We start from the raw sequence: 17590 nt of genomic DNA on the forward strand, positions 1-17590 counted from the left end.
AGAATTATAAAGGATTTTTTAAAAGATTTTATTTATTTATTTGAATCTTAAAAAAACGGGGCACAGTTGGTTAAGGGTCTCTTCATTTTGGCTCAGGTCATGATCTCAGGGTCGTGGGTCAGGCTCCGAGCTCAGTGGGGAGTCTGCTTGAGATTCCCGCTCTCCCTCTCCCTCTGCCCATCCCCCTGCTTGCACTCTCTCTTTCTCAAATAAATAAAAGGTTTTTTTTTAAGATTTATTTATTTATCAGAGAGAGCGCAAGCACAAGCAGGGGGACTGGCAGAGGGAGAGGGAGAAACAGGCTCCCCACTGAGCAGGGAGCCAGACTCAGGGCTCGATCCCAGGACCCTGGGATCATGACCTGAGCCGAAGGCAGATGCTTAACTGACTGAACCACCCAGGTACCCCGATTATAAAGGATTTCTTATCTTCTTTATACTCTTATTTATCTTCAAAATGCTTCATAGTATTTTATGATTCGAAAAAATAAAAATTTCAAAAGGTTTAACCTGAGTAAAAACTATTTCCACATATTTTAGAAAGATCTTTTTCCATATAAACTATTGATACACTAATTTTTTTTAAGATTTTATTTCTTAAGTATTCTCTACACCCAACATGGGGCTTGAACTCATGACCCTGAGATCAGGAGTCACATGCTCTACTGACTGAGCCAGCCAGGGGCCCCTAAACTGCTGGTATACTAATTAGAAATCAATTTTACCTATTCATTAAAGCTAGTTCCTTAAGAACTTCTACTTGGCAACAGTTTGATAGCTTAGCTCAAATTGCTGCATCTTTTCATCTTTGAAAGCCTTAAGAATGTCACTTAATTTTTCAAATTGGGGATTGAAAAACACAGGAAAAAGAAAAGTAAAAATCATTCATAATCCAGTTGGTTGGAAAAAAATAATATAAAATAAAAAGCAAAATATTCCCCAACCCCAGTTTTCCTACACATGAACAGACTTAACTACAATACACTTTTTTTAAATAAAAGGGAGATAAAAAATTTTTATTTTTTTCACATGAAAGTATATCATGCACATCTACATTGGGCATCACACACACACACACATACACACACACACACATACATATGAACCTTGTTCTTCTTAATGACTATCTGAACCATGATTTATTTAGCCAATTTTCCTACTGCTGAGCAATAAATAGACTGTTTCTTGCCATTGTAAATATGGCTTCAGTGAATATTTCTGTATATGTATTTTTATATACAATGCTATTACTTCTACAAAATTCTTTTATTTTTTAAGTAGGCTCCATGCCCAGCGTGGAGCCCATGACTCTGAGACCAAGACTTGAGCTGAGATGGAGTTGGACGCTTAACTGACTAAGCCACCCAGAGCCCCTACTTCCACAAAATTCTTAAGAGTGTTATTCTTCAATTAAAGAGGACAGACATTTTAAATCTTAATAAATGCAATCAAATTAGCCTCTTATAAGGTTGATCAACTATACTCTCATAGCATATGAGTCCCCCATTTCTCACATCCTTTATTGCATATAACATTATCAATGTTTTTCAAATGTTCTTAATCTGATTCTAAAAAAAGTATTTTCATTCACAGCCCAGAACATCTTTTCATATAATTTTTGGCCACTTGTGAAACTTCTGTAAATGTGCTCATATCCATGCCTATGTTTTCACTGTCTTTCTCTTATTGTTCACTTTTATACATTTCGTTGCTCAGCACCCCCCACTAATGCTAGCTGAGTCACGTCTTCACGAGGCCCAGGGCCAAGGCTGCCCTTAGACTGAGGGGACAGCAGCATCTAAGACCACAGCAGCCTCATTAGGTAACCTAATCTTTTATTGTTCTCACAGTCTAGCACGAACGAATAAAAGATGTCTACCTGCTACTAATGACCAAAAGTATAAAGCTTTGACAGTGCTTTGGAATATTCAAATACCAAGAGATGGCTTAGTGGAAAACAACACACCACAGCATACACAGACATGAAGTTGTTTTCTTCATTTGAATAATTTCACGTGTACACACAGCAGTAAGAATCACAGCACACCTCATCACACTGTGAGCAGCCTTAAAGAGACAGAGCCATCTACTCTCAGCAGAAAAATTTTAAGTAACTGCATAGAACACTCTGATCATCCTTTGTAAAAAAAATCTGGGTATTTTAAAAAAAACAACTAGAATAAAATTTACCAAAAAATGACAAATATTTGGTTAGAATGGTGAGTTTGGGAGATATTTTTTCTCTTCTTTAAATTCTCTAAATGGTATTTTAATTTCATCATTCAAAAGTAAATTTTAATTCTGAAATTAGAATGGTCATGGTTGCACAACTCCATGAATGTTCTAAAAACACAGAGGCGTACACCTTAAAAAAGTAAATTTGATGATATGTGTGTATTATTTTTCAATAAAGTTGTGGTCTTCATAAAACTAAAATTCTAAAGTTAAAATACCGAATTGCAGGGGCAGGCAATATATGGGAACTCTGTGCTTTCTGCTCAATTTTGCTATAAAACTAAAACTGCTCTAAAAAAATAAAGTGTATCTTAAGAAAATACTACGATGCAGTTTTTGTTAATTTCCCACTTATTTTATGTTAAAAATTCTGGAAGGCAGAATACATAAAAGCTACAGCACAGACAAACCTCTTTGCAACCCCTTGTTCTTGGCAATGATAAGCAGTTGAATGTGGCTGCTTCTTCTTCTTTTTTTTAATGTGGCTTCTTAAAGTATCAATGAAATTTGTGTCAGTATATTCAAAACTTCTGTGTGACTTTGATCCTAAGGTAACTTATTGAGCCTGTGTAGTAGAGTGATCTATGCTCCTATTATGCTTAGTAGAATTAACAATGTTAATATTGAGAGGGCCAGTATCTTAGAGATATTCATTCTTTCTCTTTCTATTCTGGCTCAGCTTCTGGAGTCCCAGCTGAAAATTTCATTGCGTTGAACTATTTCATATAAAAAAATTAAGTTCTAGGTTAATTAAAAAGCCACTAAGAATAAATTGATTCCATTTATCACCAGTGTACTGTATCTCTGGGGGCTGGCTATTCTTTAGAACTTTCTATTTGAAGGTTAAGCCAAAAAGGGAGAGCTTACAAATACTGCATCTAAAGTGCTAAATAAGAAGCCATAATAATCATCAAGATACAAGTGAACTGTTCTACTATAATGAATTTGGTTAAAATAGACTTCTGAGTGTTTCTTTAATTTTTCTGTTCTTCAAGAAGATATATAAAAATAAGATCCATTTTTATTCCCAAATGATGAATGGAAACAAAAGAATATTTCTGTGTTATGGCAGTCTGGGGTACGAAAAAGCCACTACCCCCAACTTGGGCTCTTAAAAGTTTAAGTTAACTCCAAGTGTTATAAAATCTGTTCTTGAAAGCTCAGGTAGGAGAATGCCTCTTCCTGAAAGGAAACTTGAGAAATCCTTAGGAAGAAATCCCTGAATACTGGTTAGATTTCAAACTAAGGGCATAAGGAAATGTTAGGTTCTTTCTAGCCAAGCCTCTTCCTCACACCTAAATTAAGGTACTGCTAAAAACATGAAACAAGATTTAAACAATATTTGCCACAAAATTTCACATTTCTTCTTTCAGTTTGCTACCCTGATACAAGTCTTTTTGGGGGCTATATCTCGTTCAAGTGACTATGTTTTCAGATCATCTTCCCATGACAGTGTAATTTAGGAGGAACATCTGTGACTAGAGATGACTTTCTTTGTTTTGCCTGTTATGCATCAAGCTGTGGGGACTGACCTCCCCAAACTGCCACTGTGTTCTGAGAGAGGTGAGAAGGAGCCAAAGAAAACGCAAACAAATAATAACCCAGAAGCTGAAAAAATACAAAGGAATCCACCTGATGAATGAAGAAGGTAGGAAACTTTTGACTGAACTTAAGTGATCTATGGCTGCTCGGGTTTTATTAAATTTGAATCACCACCCATCAAAACAAAAACTAGTAACTTAAGGTTAATACTTTGGCCTCACTTTAAAGTACATTATTTTCTCTATGCCTTTTATTTTCCCCTTCAACTTTAAGGGTACAAATCCTCTATTCAGCCTTTTTTTTTTTTTTTTTTAAAGTCAGCATGGGGAAGGGACACATTTTCTTGTTCTATCTTATGGGCACTAAAAGGACATGGCTATGGCTCTAAGAAAAGTGTTACTTGTGAAGTCACATAGAGTACAGTGCCTGGGACAAAGTACATAATAAGTTCCCATTATGTAGAGAACGAGAGCTCTGCTTTTTGAAGGTTCTCTGTATCTACTTCTTCACAGGTGCAAAGCAGTTCAGTGCATACTATTTTTTCCTATTTCCATATTAAATACTACCTCCTACCCCATCTAAGGACATTTAGACAAATACCTTGCTGTATTACAGGAGGGTAGGAATGAGATAGATCATTATGCGTCTGTTTCTTCCCTGATTAAATGCCAGAGCCAACTTCTAATGTCAAAGACCTACGATAACACCAATTCGCTCTGGAGAAGGTGCCTTCTCCTACCTTCTGTTTGAGGCTCGTGGTCAATGGGCTACACAATTTCTCATGATTCAAAGAAGTAATAGCTTAAAATGAAACCTGGTTTACTAGGGGTTTGGATAAGAAATCCTTGAGAAATCAACTCTGTAATCATAGAACTGTGCAGATGGGCCACACAGCAAAGTAAAGCTATGGTTTCTAATGAGGAAAGATAATGTTAGTCAAGGGAGCCACATAATCAAGAGAAAAAGAAAAACATTCTCCCCTGCCCCCCCCCCCCATTCACCCTAAACAATAAGAAACTAGGAAGGTCTAATAGAGTGTTCTGCAACCTCCCTTAAGGACACAGTTAAACCTTTATAACATGAGTCCCAGAAAATTACTCTGGGGCCAGGCTCTCACACAATGGGAAGTCATACTGGCCAGAGGGTCTGTGTTGTGGGGTGGGGGCAAAAAGGGAAGAAGAGAAGTTCAGTGCAGGCATAATGCAGAATGTCTTCCAAAGCTCTCGTTTGTCCTGATTTTCATTTCTACCTTCCCAAAGAGGAAAGTTTATAACATCCAAATAAGCTATTTTAAACCTATTTTTTTTAAAGGAGAGACACTGCTCCAGATAAAATAAAACAAAAAGACATAACACCCAGGAAATCAACCAGCAAGAATGAATTAGTATACACAAATCCTTTATATCTCTGCCAAGAAAGGTGGGGTAAATCCAATCACTGCTGGTGTCCATGTACGTCATTGGAAGGAATTTTGGAGAAAAAAATTGAAATGAGAGTTTAAAATCAAAATGTCCTGATCACTAGTAGTAAAAATAGATGTATTTTAGGGCTCATTCAATGCAATATATTATGACAATTCTTATTTATATGGTATTATTGAAGGATGAGTTTCAGTTTCAAAATTTTCAAAAATAAAAGCATTTTGAACAGAAATTTTTACATAATACATTGTACATGAATAGAATGTAAACTGTTCTTGAGGTCTCAGGGCCATTACTATTAGGCTTCAATGCAATAAAATGATGTCTTAAGGGAAGTATTCAAGATGGTCTGTTCCTATCAATGCCCTTGTGCCTTAAAACATTTCCGTGCCTATTTTAAAATAAGTATTCTGCCTCCTTCTTTCATGTGTTTAACTGTCACTTCTTATTAGGTCGGTGAGTCTGATTCTCATAATTCCTTCTTTTATGTTTCTTGTGCCTGTGATAGAGGAGGTTAAATAATCAAGCAGGATAGACTTATAAGTATAGAGAGAATCATTAGGTGTCAAGCAGAAGTCTAAGAAGCTCCCCCGGGAGTTTGGAGGATGAATGGCATCTGTTTCAGGGCCTCGACTTTGCTGTGTCCCGGACAGCTGAGGTTACTGTACAAGTAATTTATGATTAAATCCAACTACTTGCATACACTAGAAGCAATAAGGAAAAGATGGCTTTTGTCTCTTTAATTTGCCACTCAGAGTAGCCCCTCCATACCGTACCTGAAATAACAGCACCCAGAGTCTCATTATGGACATTCTGTGTAAGTTTAATTTCCTCCATGGCCAAGGTTTTGTTAAATGTTACTGAAATAAAAAGTACAGCATGCAATCTGTGAGCACAAAGCTTATGAAATTGTAAAAAAAAAAAAAAAAAGTGCCCCACACTTATATTATCAATTCTGTCCTTTACCTTACACGTCAGTGAAAGCAAGCACATTACCTTCATCATACGGAGGCACAGAATTTGTAATAAAATGGAATAGATGGAGGGAAACAAACTGATATCTGTAATAAAACACTGAAATTATTACTGCATTTCACAGTCTATAAAAATGGCACATTCACAGAATTACAGTCTCCATCAAACTGCTGACCCCTGCCAAGAGGGAGAAATTTACTGCACTCCTCATACCTGAAAGGGAAAGGTAAGATTAGTTCACAGACGCGTTCCCTTTCAGTATTAATGGAGTCAGTGTTTACACTAGATGAAACTACATAATTCCCAAACTATGAAGAAGAAAACTCTATCTGGCCAAATTTACAACCCTCTCACATCTTATCTCTTCTGTTTCAAAATGCTCTCTGATATCCAAAAATTTGTATTCTGTTATTATAGTCTAATTTCTTGTAATGTTTTCAAGCTAAGAGAATAATAGGTTTACAAAATGTAACAATAATGATGATGTTTTCTTTTGTTCCTGTATTATTTTCCAAGTAGCTCAACATATTTTGCAAATATCCATTCTCACAGAGGTTATTAGGAAAAAAATTATCCTGGATTGACAAACTAAGGCAAAAATAATTTTTGAAACATTTAAATTTATATAAAGGTCGAGTTTTACTCTCTTGCTTTGCCAGGTATAACAAGTTTCCATTTTAAGTTCTATTTCTTTAGAAAAATCAAATTCCATGTGCTTTTCTAGCTATGCCCATAGGTTCTTTTGGCATCCATCTTCCTACTTGGTATAAGTAATCACCTAAACTGTCTTAATACCATCATGTCTTTTTTTTTAAACTTTCTTATACTTTTTGAAATACCAACCACATTTTTTATTAAGTATTACTTTCTCTGCATTTCTGTAAACTTTAAACTTGTTTTTTCTTATTTTTCTTATTTTTTTAAAGATTTTATTTATTTATTTGACAGAGAGAGCGAGAGAGCACAAGCAGGGGGAGCAGGAGAAGGAAAGGGAGAAGCAGGCTCCCCGATGAGCAGGGAGCCTGATGCGGGGCTCGATCCCGGGACTCTGGGATCATGACCTGAGCCAAAGGCAGATGCTTAACCATCTGAGCCACCCAGGTGCCCCTTATTTTTATTTTTTTAAAGTAGGTTTCATGCCCAGCATGGAACCCAATGCAGGGCTTGAACTCACGACCCTGAGATCAAGAGTCAGATGCTTAACTGACTGAGCTACACAGGCACCCCTGAACTTTTGGTCTTTGTAATTTGTACAGCTTTTATCATCTGTTCCTTTTTTTTTTTTTTTAGATTTTATTTATTTATTTATTTGAGAGAGAGAGAGCACGAGTGGGAGTGAGGGGCAGAGGGAGAGGGACAAGCAGACTCCCCGCTGAGCAGGGAGCCGGATGTGGGGCTCAATGCCAACACCCTGGGATCATGACCTGAGCAGAAAGCAGGTGCTTAACTGACTGAACCACCCAAGGTCCCAAGACGGCCACTTTCTAATCTCCGGAACCTTTAAATATGTTACCTTATGTAGCAAAGGGGCTTTGCAGATGTGATTAAACAAGGATGTTGAGATGAGAAGATTATTCTGGATTTCCCAGGTAGGCCCACTGCAACCACGAGTACCCTTACAAGAGAGGCAAGAGTGTCAGGAGTCACAGGAAGAGGTATGATGACAGAAGCAGAGGTCAGAAAAAAACTGGAAGATGCTAGTGAAGGGGAGCAGAATATGTCACCGCAAATAGGCCATTTTGGCATATTGATTATTTTGAATTAAAGTTACTTGGGGGATAGTCAGTGCAAGAAGGACATTCTTAACTCTCTTGTGTGTCCCCCGCTGAAAGCAGGAAATAAATCTCTCATGTGAAAGGTACCCTCCCTGTACCAGTTGGGTAGAAGGCATCCTTATTACCAGAGAGGCAAGTTAGGGCCAAGAGGATGTATAAACAAACTTTGTTACTTTTTCACTAATTTAGTACCCCAAACCCAAGCCTTTTTGTTCTGTCAGTTCTTCACAAATTTATTGTTTGTCTAAGATGACAGAAGCTTCCTGCTTTGGTCACTTCTTTGAGTCTCATATTTTTAAGGGGCTCCTGTACGTATGAAATCAAATTTGTTTTTTTTCCTGTTAATCTATCTTATGTCCATTTCATTATTATGCCAGGCAAAGAACCTAGAAGGAAACATTTTTCTACCCCTACACTACATTGCTGGCCTTGAAGATGGGAGGAAGGAGACATAGGCCAAGGAAGGTGGGCAGTCTCTAGAAGCCAGAAAAGGCAAGGAAAGGGATTCTCCCCTTGAGCATCCAAAAGGAACACAGCCCTACTCCCTCATTTTAGCCTTCTGACCTCCAGAACTGTAGGATGATAAACTTGCATTGTTTTCATCCACAGTCTTCAAGGGAATTTGTTACAACAGCAAGAGGAAACTCATATACATCCTCAGAAAATTATCAAGGTTTCTGTGGTCAAACAATTTTGAGAAACATTATTCACTCTATCTCCCTCTCAGTGCCTACAATTTGAGAAGTCCTACAGTAAAGAATCCTGTTTAACTTTGTTTAACTAGAATTTCCCAAAAGTTTTAACCACAGACATTTTAAGGACTATTTAACCGGAACCTTCTTTGGGAAACAATGGTTTAAGGATTTATGCTATGGATGATGGCATCCAGAAGGATGCAGACATTCATTGATCTAGAATGAAATTCCACCCACTGATGGCATTTCAGTGAATTATTACTGAGTGTCCATTACAGCTTTACATGTGACAGGTACTGGAAGAGGGAAGAAGGGATGAGATATAAAGACAAAAGAAAATATTAGTGATTCCAAGGAAATTATCATTTCATATGGGATATGACATATTTACCAAAAGCTATAAACTGGGTAGAAAATGTTAGGTTCTGTGTGTATAAATGGGGGCAGGATGAGCTGTGGTGGGAGTTTGGAGGAAAGAAAACGAATGATTTCTGGGAAGTGGGAGGTGTCAGAGAATGAACTGTGGAAGAGCTGGCATTCGATTTTGTCTTTTAGGGGCAGCGAGGCTGAGGGGAAGAGAGAGAAGAGAAGGAGGACGTTCTGGAGTGGTGGCACCAGGGTGAGCAGCCCTACCAATTACAGGCACTATGTGACCCCAGAACTAAGCTGTTCCCTACTGGGGAAGGTAAGACAAGCCTTGGTAAGCCACGTCCTTGTGTGTGCAATAATCAGAATTATAAATTGGGGTTCTAGTTCCAGAAAATTCTGAAGTTGTTACAAAAACACCAAAATTTATGGCAAATAAATGAACATCAAATGACGTGTTTTTAAAATACGCAAGTATAGGGGTGCCTGGGTGTCTCAGTTGGTTGGGCACCTTACTCTTGATCTCAGCTTAGGTCTTGATCTTGGTGTCATGGGTTCAGGTCCCATGTTGGGCTCCTTGCTAGATGTGGAACCTCCTTAAAAAAATAAAGTAAAACACAGTAGGGACACCTGGGTGGCTCAGTCAGTTAAGCATCTGCCTTCGGCTCAGGTCATGATCCCAGGGTCCTGGGATCGAGCCCCGTGTCGGGCTCCCTGTTCTATGGGGAGTCTGCTTCTCCTTCTCCCTCTGCCTCTCCCCTGCTTGTGCTCTCTCTGTCTCTCTCTCAAATAAATAAATGAAACCTTTCAAGAAAAATATATAAGTATACATGACCAAATACTTAATATGAAACTTTATCTTATATGCTCCTTTTGGGGTATCTTCCTGCATGGAATGGACTTTCTCAGGCTCCTTAAAATATGTCCCGGGTAAAGTTTAGACTAAAGATGTTTTTTGCTTTTCCTGGTAAATCTTCCTAGTGGTAAGGATGGCTTTCTTTATTGTTCCTTGGACCCCTAAATTTCAGTTCAGAATTGGAGTCACCCCTTCCGAAAAGTTTCAATACCAACTCTGTGTCCACGAAGACTACACTTTAATAGTAAATGCTAAAGGAGGACCGTTTCTGTGCTACTTTAGCTTCCTGTTGGGTGTCAGTTTTAGTCTCCTTCGGAGCAGAAACTATCTCACTGTTTGTTCTTTGGAAGCTGAGACTCCAGAGCAGTGGAGGCATTCAGCATATGTTTGTTGAAATGGTGAAAGGATTATCGAAGTGAAATCTTGGCTCCACTCAAACCAATTTAGAAAAAGAATTTAAGCATTTATTTCAACATGGAAAAGGAAGATTAAAGCGTGTGGCAGTTTAGAGATAAGGAATTCAACAGAATTTTTTGGTGGGGGTGGGGCCTTTAGTCCCTAGAAGAAACAGGCTTATCACTTTCTGGAAGGGATGCCTATACTGTCCATGGGCTTGATCCAAAGAGAGTCCGGTGAATCAAGCAGTTCTTTTCTTTTCTTTTCTTTTCTTTTTTAAAGATTTTATTTATTTATTTGAGAGAGAGAGAATGAGAGAGAACACATGAGAGGGGATGGGGTCAGAGGGCAAAGCAGACTCCCTGCCGAGCAGGGAGCCCGATGCGGGACTCGATCCAGGGACTCCAGGATCATGACCTGAGCCGAAGGCAGTCGCGTAACCAACTGAGCCACCCAGGCGCCCCAAATTTTCTGAAGTTTCATTAAAGAAAGAAAGGGCAGGATTTAGAGGATCACAGGCTCCTCCCAAGAAACATATTCACATAGGTGTGACCTCTGGAGATTATGTGCCCCCCCCTTTGTCTAGCAAACACCTTCTCATCTTTCAAGACAGCTCAAATGACACCTCTGGGAGGCCCTGTGGCTCGCTTTGGCAGTTGTTTACTCTGCCCTTTGTGTTTCCCAGCACTCTGTGCAGAACTCTCTCAAATATCACTAATCACATTTTATACGGTTATCTGCTTACATATCTGAATTCAATTCCATAAAGTTCTGCTAGGGCAATGTTAGATTGAAAGGCTCCAGGGCAAGGACTCTGGCCTTTAGAAGCTACTTCCTTCTCTGGGAGACAGACAAGGATACAACTACTTCTAATTCTCGGCAACCGCAGGAGAACATATGTAGAGAGGAGATCATGGGAGGGGTGGCAGCGTCATAGTTCATATCCTCAGCCCTTAGCACAGTGTCGGGCACATAACGAGCTCCATACATGTCAGTGGAGGGAGGGAGATAGACAGAGATGAAAGAAGGGGGGAGGAAGAGAGAGAAGGGAGGGAAATCAGCAAAAGTGCTGCACCTCTCATCCCTGTCACTCGGCTGTGTGTTGTCAACTCATCAGTTACTCTACAGGTGGTATTCTCAGATCCCTGGAAGAGATATTTTGGGGCAAACAGTTGATGCATCAGCCACACCTGGCATATAATACATTCATGATAATCACCATCTGAGGGCAACAAGTCATAATTTGTCCTGTATTTAACTGTCCTCCCACTCCCAGGGGGTCTGCAGAAAAGAGACTTACAGAGTTTGCATTTGCTGAAAGCACTAGCTCTATGCCAATTTAATTCTTGGGTTCTGCATCACTAGACCAGCAGGATCTTTTGCTCCTGCAAAAGGATTTAACTAGAATTTTGGTCCCCTCAAAACCTTGTTTGCCATCCAGCTGCCCCTTTCTCTGCCAGCTTCATCTGTGCAACCCACTTTGGGGTAGTGTGGCAGATAGAGAGAGGAGTCTCATCTCAGGCCTCTGCTGTCTGCATCCCACAGCCCTCCCTGAGCAGCCTCTATTTCACGGGGGAGCGAAGGGAGGCGGCAGGATGATCAGCCTCCTCAAAAGATGAGAGTATAAAGTATTTCTCAAATTTTCATCCTCAACGGCTGGTATCATTCAACTCCCTGGGGGCAGACTATGCTTTGTTGTTTAGCTGGCAATATAATCTCTAGCTATCCTGATGCCAAAGTATCAATTACAGGTTCATTTGGATGATGGGATAAATTGGTGTTCAGACCACTAGACAATGACACAAATTGGAGGTGGGGGGGAAAGGATGCCAGAGGGGACTGACCTCTATCCTGAAGTAAAGCCGAATTCTTCATATCCTTGCAAATTAAGTAACATTAAGTAAGTTAATTCTAAACTGCTGGTTGTCTCATGAAGAGAAAGCCACCCGCAGCAGAAGTGAAGCAGGTATTCCTGAAGAGGCTTTTTCTTTGAGGGCCTAATTAGAGAGATGTTAACACTCCTGTAGCACCCCAGCTCCCCCAGTGTTATGACAAGAGGAGATTGAAATAAAAATGACTTGTGTTTAAAAATAAATGTTTTACCAGACACAAAAAGTCACAACTTGTATGACTTCATTTATATTAAATAGGTAGAACAGGTAAATCCCTAAGAGACAGAAAGCAGATCGGTGGTTGTCAGTGGTTGAGGGGAAGGAAAAATGGGGAATAACTGCTTAACATGTACGGGGTTTTAATTTGGAGGGCGGTGAAAATGTTCTGGGATAGTTGCACAACACTGTGAATGTATTAATTGCCACTGGCTCAGTCGTTAAGCATCTGCCTTTGGCTCAGGTCATGATCCCGGGGTCCTGGGATCGAGCCCCACATCGGGCTCCCTGCTCGGCGGAAATCCTGCTTCTCCCTCTCCCACTCCCCCTGCTTGTGTTCCCTCTCTCGCTGTGTCTCTATCAAATAAATAAATAAAATCTTTAAAAATAATAAAAAATAAAATGGCTAATTTGGGGGCACCTGGGTGGTACAGTTGGCTAAGCTTCCGACTCTTCGTTTCAGCTCAGGCCGTGATCTCAGGGTCATGGGATCGAGCCCCCCCCCCAACCAGCCCCACATTGGGCTCCACGCTCAGGGGATAGAGTCTGCTTCAGATTCTCTCTCCCGTTGCCCCTCCTGCTCATGAGCACTCACTCTCTCTCTCTCTCAAATAATAAATAAATAAATCTTTAAAATGGCTAATATTATGCTATGTGAATTTCACCTGAATAAAAAAAATAAATGTTTTATAATTAAATGTTTTCTAATTGAAGACCTCAGTATTTCTCATTGCTCAACCAACTACCACTACTGGGAAATGAGGAGGATTCTAGTCCCATTCCATAGTGATAAGAGGGATTAAGTAGGCCACTAAGTTCTAATACTTGTCACCCTCAGGCCTTTCCTGTGAAAAGCCTCATACTTCCCCAGAATGTGCGTAGCAGGGAAGTAATTCAAACCAGCGACCCCTGACTTGCTTGGCCCTTGACAATTAAGTCGCAGCAGCAACTGTTTACCTGCGGGGCAGAGCGCCAGCCAGGCCATCAAAAGTCGATGGGGTGCACCTGCGCTTACTAACCTCTGAGCCCGCCCCCCCACACCAGACCCAGGGGACCTCGCTGCTTTCTGGGCAGTGGCCGGCTCAGGGCGGGGGGGGGGCGCGGCGGGCAGCAGGCAAAGACTGAGAATCATTTTCATTCAGTAGGAAAATATGAAGACCTTGCTCTTGCCACACTCTTTCAGGATCAAAGAAAATCGATTTTAACAGAGTAGAAGCATCTTTGGAAGAGACGCAGTTTTTCCCTTTTTTGATTCTAAGAAGAATATACGCTGCAACACGCAGATCCAAAGCAGTCAGCTGTGAAGTGAAAATAGAAGCCCAAAACCTTGGGAGGAATAAAAACACATTGAGAACAGAGGTAAAAAGAAGGGCTTTGAAAAGAAACTACAAGACTATGTCACAACAATGACTAACAAGTCTCTGTAAAAGCAGAAAGGGGATGGCCCAGTCTTACCTGACACCTCCCCTCTCTTACCCCACACCATGCAATCAGGGCCACGGACAAGGAAGCCTCCTAGGCCCTCACCCAAGCAACTTTCTGAACCATTCAGTATGTCTCACATTCTACTTCTTGACATAGCTCTAATTTTTCTGGTTTTGACCTTCTGACCTTTTTTCCAACCACACTTTGTCTCACCACCCAGACTTAACAGTTAGCCTTGGGATTTGTTTTTCCTTGAGCAAGATCTAGACATTCCTCTGGGAATGCTGCCTTTGGTGGCTTGGTGCACCTTTAGCCTGACCCAGGGATGTCACCCTTCACTGTGACTCATGGAAAAGTGTTCAGTTCTGTTTTGGTGTACCCTTGCTTTTCTCAGGTGCATCCCTCAAGGCTAAGACTAAAAATAAAGCTCTAATGCTGATTTCAGGCTCACAAATGGCCAGACAAGCTCCATATTAAGAAAGAATTTTTAAATATAATGAGAAAGCAAAATATATTAAATGCTTTCAAAATCCCCTAATTCTACTGCAATATGCCAATTGACTCAGTCATATGTTTTCCTGTATTGTGTAAGAAAAACCCATGTGGTCTCATCACAAAATGTTCTACACACCACAGAAATTAAAGTATTATTTTTCTGGAAAAATTCTGAAAACAGGGAAATAGCGTCTGTTTCTTATGCCTGTCATGCTATGGAATGAAACGCAACATGGGGAGTGGGTTACCGAGGCATCTATTTTCCCTTTGATAGGAATGCTGAGCTAGAACATCAGTCTTGAGCTCTCTTGAGGTTAAGCAGTATGGACAGGGACTGCAGTGTTGTATGTGCGCAGTTCGTGTCCTCAGCCAGGACAGCGCCCCGTCACTCCGTCCGCATATCCCTGCCACAGCGGTGCACTGACCCTTAGCTCCTCTGCTTACTGACTCTGAGCCTGCTTCTCCACTAGTACCAGGGGAAGAGTAACACCCATTATTAATTATAGTCAGGGGTTAAACTGTGCCCCCCAAAAGGTATACTGAAGTGCTAACCCTCCGTACCTCAGAATGTGACCTTATTTGGAAAGAGGGTCATTATAAGTGTATTAGTTAAGGTGAGATCATACTGGAGTAGGATGCTGAATCTAGTATGCCTACTGTCCTTCTAAGAAAAGGAAAGACAGCCCTGTGAAGACACAAACACACAGGGAGAATGACATGTGAGGACAGAGGCAGAGACTGATGTGATGTGGCAGCAAACCTAGGAAAGCCAAGGACTGATGGCCACCACCAGAAGCTATGAAGGGGCAAGGAAGGATTCTCCCCTTTATGTCTCAGAGAGAGCATCGCCCTCTCTCTCTTTTTTTTTTTATTATGTTCAGTTAGCCAGCATTTGGTACATCACTAGTTTTTGATGTGTTCAACGATCCATTAGTTGCATAAAACACCCTCTCTTGCCCGTCTTGACTTTAGACTTCTAGCCTACAGAACTGTGAGACAATATATTTCTGTTATTTCGAGTCCCCCAGTTTGTGGTACTTTGTTACCGTAGCCCTAAGAACTAATATAGTAGTGGAGGTATAATTTATTTGGTGTCTGTGTGTACATGTGTGTGTTTTAAATGCAGAAGAAACACACACAGAATCAACCACGTAGGCAGGAGAAAAGGTAACTTTTCTTATGGATTTGAACTAAGGAAGTGACATTATTTTCTCTGAAGCTGACACTGCGTCTCTAAATCCACCTCCCACTACTGTCCTGTCCACTCTGCTCCAGCTCACTGGCCTCCTGGCTATGCCTGAAATATCCCACCTTGTTCACTCCTTAGGGTCTTTGCTTCAGCTGCTTCCTTTGCCTAGAACATGCCCACGGTGAACTCCTGATTTCCTGCATTTAACATTGCAATGTGTACTCCTGTGCCACCCAGCACTCCCAGGTCCCCTTAGTTCTTCTTTTTCTTGTTTCCATATTCTTATTAGCTTCTAATAGCCTAGTAATTTATTATTTCTCTATTACATGCATTATTTATTATCTGTCTCCCTCTATGCTAGAACATAAGCTCCATGAGGGCAGAGGTCTTCATGTTTTGCTCATTGATGTGACAAACACCTAAAACAGTACCTAGTTCATAATAGGTACTTGACAAAGATTCTTTAAAATCCATTATTTGGGGCGCCTGGGTGGCTCAGTCATTAAGCGTCTGCCTTCGGCTCAGGTCGTGATCCCAGGGTCTGGGACCGAGCCCCGCACTGGGCTCCCTGCTCTGTGGGAAGCCTGCTTCTCCCTCTCCCACTCCCCCTGCTTGTGTTCCCTCTCTCGCTGTCTCTCTCTCTGTCAAATAAATAAAATCTCTGAAAAATAAATAAACAAAACAAAATCCATTATTTATTTTTAATTAACCACTATGAAGCTGTACATGTGTACTATAAAACATTAGAAAAAATGAAAAACTTCAAGTTCCCACCATCCAATAATATCTTCCAAGTTATGATAAATCAGAATGGTTTTTATATTCTTTTAAGTGACTGCCTAAGGAATTCTGTCTCTTAAGGAAAATGGTATGGATAACATCCACCTTACAAGACTTGGTACATGGATTAAATGAAATAATGTATCCAAACACTTAATATAATGCTTGCCATAACAACTCATAGAGGTATTTTTCTTTCCTTCGATCTTGTCTTTAACTTTCATCCTTTGCCCCAACTTCTAAAAAGCAGCAGATACTTGTAGACAAGAGAATGGTATAATGTTGTTCTGACAGGGGATGCAGGTGGGGAAGGTCTCCCACACCTGGCACTCAAGATGGAGTTCCCAAATTCACAGTACCAAGCTCTACGGCCCAAATGCACCATGAGACACAAGACCACTAACTATTGCATAGAATTTTCTAACAGTAACAAAACAATAAACAGTGATAATTACATTTTTATATTACATCCTCCCATTTGCAAAAGCTTTTCATATTAATTTTTTCATACAGATGAAAGAAAGGGGCTCAGAGAATTTAAGTGATGTGGTCAAGTTTATACAGCTGCTAAGAAGAGCTGAGAATTAAATCTAGAATTAGAAGGACATCAGCAACAAGGATCTTTTAACTTGACAGTGAAATGCATTCTATCCATTTCTAGAGTCCAACTCACAATAAATAAAATATTCTTTAGTACTTTCTCCATAAGCTACTTCCCTCTCCATCCTCTAAACAAACGACTTACCTATCTTAACAGCCACACGTCCTTCCCTTGCTGGGTAACTCTCCACCAAAATTTTCTTCTTGTAAAAAGGAGATCAGTGGTTAAGCGTACCAGAAAATGGAGTACATTGCTGAGAAGACCTGGGAATCACTGCTCTTGTGAACTGTTGAGAAAAAACAAAACATCAAGAACTTTATATCTTCAGTCCTCTTGGGAAGCCTTCAAAATTAATCTTTTTGCCATTCTGGCAGAAGTCAGTACAAAGGAGTGTTTTTTGTTTTTGCTTTTGCTTTTTCTGAGGTTTTAAATTAGGTTTAATAAAATTAAACTTGCATTCCTTAGCCTAATTTATTCTAGGGCTTTAAAAGCATTTATTATAAATTATTTCTACTTTTGAAGGGACTGAAAGAATCATATCCATGAATACCGAGGCTCCCAATCTTTCTTACATACAGAATTATCACATTTATTTTTCATGGTAGTTTAACTAAAATTCAAGGAGCTAGAAGACACAAATTCAACTTAGCAGAGAATTAAAGGCAGTAATCATTAGATTGTTTCCTCCCCCAGAGGTAGCAAAGGCACCTTTTTATTCAAATACCAATCACA

General features: G+C 40.1%; 1 protein-coding gene across 1 annotated transcript in view; it reads right to left on the reverse strand.

Moving 5' to 3' along the window:
* CRACD (capping protein inhibiting regulator of actin dynamics) overlaps positions 1-17590 on the reverse strand; it is a 250404-nt gene that overhangs the window by 110356 nt on the left and 122458 nt on the right. Inside the window, exon 3 of the mRNA XM_035004934.1 lies at positions 17003-17144. The gene's annotated coding sequence lies outside the window, so the exon portion shown is untranslated. The remainder of the gene's footprint in view (positions 1-17002; positions 17145-17590) is intronic.

The sequence above is a fragment of the Mirounga leonina genome, unplaced genomic scaffold, assembly GCF_011800145.1.
Source record: "Mirounga leonina isolate KUSES-001 unplaced genomic scaffold, KU_Mleo_1.0 Mir_129, whole genome shotgun sequence".
Lineage (NCBI taxonomy): Eukaryota > Metazoa > Chordata > Mammalia > Carnivora > Phocidae > Mirounga > Mirounga leonina.